The sequence below is a fragment of the Pteropus vampyrus genome, unplaced genomic scaffold, assembly GCF_000151845.1.
Source record: "Pteropus vampyrus isolate Shadow unplaced genomic scaffold, Pvam_2.0 Scaffold257, whole genome shotgun sequence".
Lineage (NCBI taxonomy): Eukaryota > Metazoa > Chordata > Mammalia > Chiroptera > Pteropodidae > Pteropus > Pteropus vampyrus.
This window is the reverse complement of record NW_011889038.1, coordinates 1,030,673-1,034,081: the sequence shown is the minus strand read 5'-3', so window position 1 is coordinate 1,034,081 and position 3,409 is coordinate 1,030,673.

Genomic DNA, 3,409 nt, shown 5'->3' with positions numbered 1-3,409 from the left:
CGCGATCCGAGGTTTGGGGTCCGATCCGCGACTCAGGGTTTGGAGTCGGAGCCGCAATCCGAGGTTTGGGGCGTATCCGCGATCCGACATTGAGGTCGGAGCTGCGATCCGAGGTTTGGGGTCCGATCCGCGATCCGAGATCCAAGGTTTGAGGTCGGAGCCGCGATCCGACATTGGGGTCCGATCCACCGTCCGCGGTTTGGCGTCTGAGCCGCGATCCCAGGTTGGGGTCCCGGCCGAGTCCATTTCCGGGTCCGAGCTGCGGTCTGGGGTCCGAGTCCGTGTTCGGGACTGAACCCGGGTCCAGGTCCGGGGTCCGAGTCTGTGCGCGTGCTTAAGGGTCCGAGTCTGGGGCCTGGCACGGGCTGGGTCAGCGGCTGCGGCACGTGCCCCAATTAGCCTCGGGCGGGCGGTGGCGGGGCAGCCCCATTGTGGACGAACAAAGGGCGCGACCCTGGGGTCAGGGAGTCGCAGGCCGGTCTGCAGCAGCTTTGTTCACCCGCTCTGTTTACTTTGCCGGAGCGAAGCACACAATATATTGACTAAAGCGGATTAGAGGGTTGCGCAGTGGAAGCCGCCGGACCTCCCAGCCCGGGGCCTCCCCGGCGGGCCATCCGATAGCGCGCAGACACCTTCCCGCTGGGTCATCGCCCCAGGCCGCTCCCACCTCCGGGCAGCCGGGGAAACTGAGGCTGCACCCGCCTTGCCTGCCAGGGTTCACAGCGCGTGCGGGCAGCCCTGGTCCTGGAGCCCGCTCTGCAGGTGGCCGGTGGGTCCCCGCGGCCCCAGCCCACCTGCATCATGTGGCAGTGAGAGCGGAGGGTCACCCCCCCGGAGCCCTCGCCCGGCCTTTGAGCCAACGGGGACGTTGTGTTATTTTCCGACTCCGCAATTTGAAGATTGTACCTTTCGCAACACCGCTGGTCCTGGGAACTCATTTTACCGGGAAGAAAACGGCACTTAGTTGAAGGCAGAAATATTTAGATAGAAACACGGACAGATTTTTCCGTATCACAAAATCCTGAAGCATTATAGTTAGAAAAGAAAATTCCTGCCTCTCGTCCTGACAAACAATGCCCCACCCCCCGTCTGTGTAGCAGCAGGCGAGGTAAGAACGCAGAATAATATTCTGAGATATAGAAGTCCTGGGAAGTACAGCTGGGAAATAATTACGTTTTCTTTCTTTCTTTTTTTTTTTTTTTTAAGAAGGCAAATGATGCATATAAATAAACCACGAAGATTTTCACTCAAAGACCACAGTTTACCATCCGGTATTATGAATTCAAGATCTTTAGACTCCTCTGATCGGAACTCGCAGCATCTTTTTAAATTGCCTTTAAAACCTAAGCAGTAGACCCGAAAAGCGTGAACTCAAATCCAGCACGGAGTCTAAGCACGGGAGGGCGGTCATCCCACCGAGTACCCAAGAAGGAGAAAACGCCCTTTTCCCCTTCTGCTCTTGTTGAAGAGACAAAAATACTTCTCCTTAAGTTCACACAAAATCTTGAGATTTTTTTTTTTGCCCTGGTTGTGCAATTATGTATTAGTGTTTGATTAATAAGCTATCGATGGACCGATCTTCTATAAGAGAACGAATAATATTAACTAACTATGTATAGTTGTTGGCCTAACGAATATTTCTGCTATGTGCCATCTATCCACAACTATTGAAGGAATATATGCCTTTGGTTTATATTTCTACTCATAAGCCGTTAAAAAAAGTTTTTTTCCTGCTTATAAAAATGTCACGTGTTTTGAGAAGGCACAGTAAAGTCTAAAGTATAAGTAAAGAGTAAAATATAAATACAGATATTTAAGACAGAGATTATTTAAGTAGTAAGTATAAAATATAAATAATTCAAGTATAAAAATACATGGAAAAAGGAAATTTCACCTACATGCCATTATCCAGAAATAATTCTATTGTATATCTTTTCCAACAGTTGACATAAGCACAAAATTACATAATTTACATGCACATTTACTGTTTGTGAAATGTTGTATCCCTATGTCGTTACAAACGCTTTGTCAACAGCATTTTAACAGTAACACAATATTCTATTATTTTGTTACGTGATAATTTACCCCAGAATTCCCTATTATTCCAAATTTCATTTCTTGTAAATATTTCTCCGTTGTAACTCTACAACCAATGTTCTCGCCTGTGATCTGCAAAGTTGTTGCCGCTGCATTATTCTAAGGGGGTTCAGGTAGACCCCACAGACTCCATTTATCATATCGGAAAAGAGCTTGGAAATGCGAGAATTCTCTTCAGGTCCCATTTACTCCGGAAAGCAATATGAGAATCAGTTTGCTTCCCCCGCTCACCGCCCAGAGGCCCGGTGATGTGGAAATTTTGCCTGACAGATCTGTGGGACCAGGGAGGCACACGCCTGACTAACACACAGCATTTGGGAATTGTGCCCTTGCACTAACGTGCTGGCCTGTTCCTGCCTCCAAGTCACTTGGCTCTAACTCTCTCCCCGCCACGACCGCCACCACCAACTTGCTGGATTTAAGTCAGGACGGTAAAGCTGAACACCTTGAAAACATTATCTCAACAATTCTGACAAAACTTTGCCTGGCTAGGAAACAGTACTTTCGATTTGTCCCAAGCATCTTTCTTTGCTGAAACTTCAAACCTCGGGCCCGCTTTTCGCCACGCTGCAGGGTCCCTCCTGTCCCCCCACCTCTCTGCCCTCTCCTGTACGGGGGCGGGGGCGGGGAAGCCTAGCGGTGCTCCACACTTGGGGCCCACCGCACACCCTCGTCCCCTCAGCCAGTCAGCCTGCAGGCGGGGCTCGGCCTTGGGGCGATGTTGGCGGTTTGTCTGGCCTGCCCCGATGTGGGTCCCAGCACGGCGGGGGGAAGGTGGCTGCTGCCACGGAGCTCCAACCCCAGGGCCTGCACCTATCTGCCTGAAAGAGGCGGCCTGTGGGCTCCCGGGGAAGAACAGAAGCGCGAGGAGGACAGGAGGACCCAGCCAAGAGCATTTGTTATCAGAACTCAGCAGCTCCAAGATGGACAAGGCAAGCCCGGAAGGCAGCACGTGGAGAAGGGACCAGAGCTTCGGAGGGGAGGAGGATGAGCGATTTTTCTCTCACGTGCATTTTTCTGCATTTTCCAAATTTTCTACGATGAGCTTGTATTGCTTTTATAATTAGAAAAAGATCATATTCTTGATACAACTGTGTTTCTTATAAGTCCAATAGATATGATTCATTATAAGAATAAAATAAATGACCGTTAATACTTACAAGTTGACGTAAACAAGAATAATCAGATAGTGCCAGGAAAAGTATTAAGATGATAACGGCAGTTCACGTGTCTCTAGCAATTTACCCTTTAGAGAAACACTTTCAAACAGAAAATGAAACTGGGCAGCTTCGCTATGCAAATATTGGCTCCT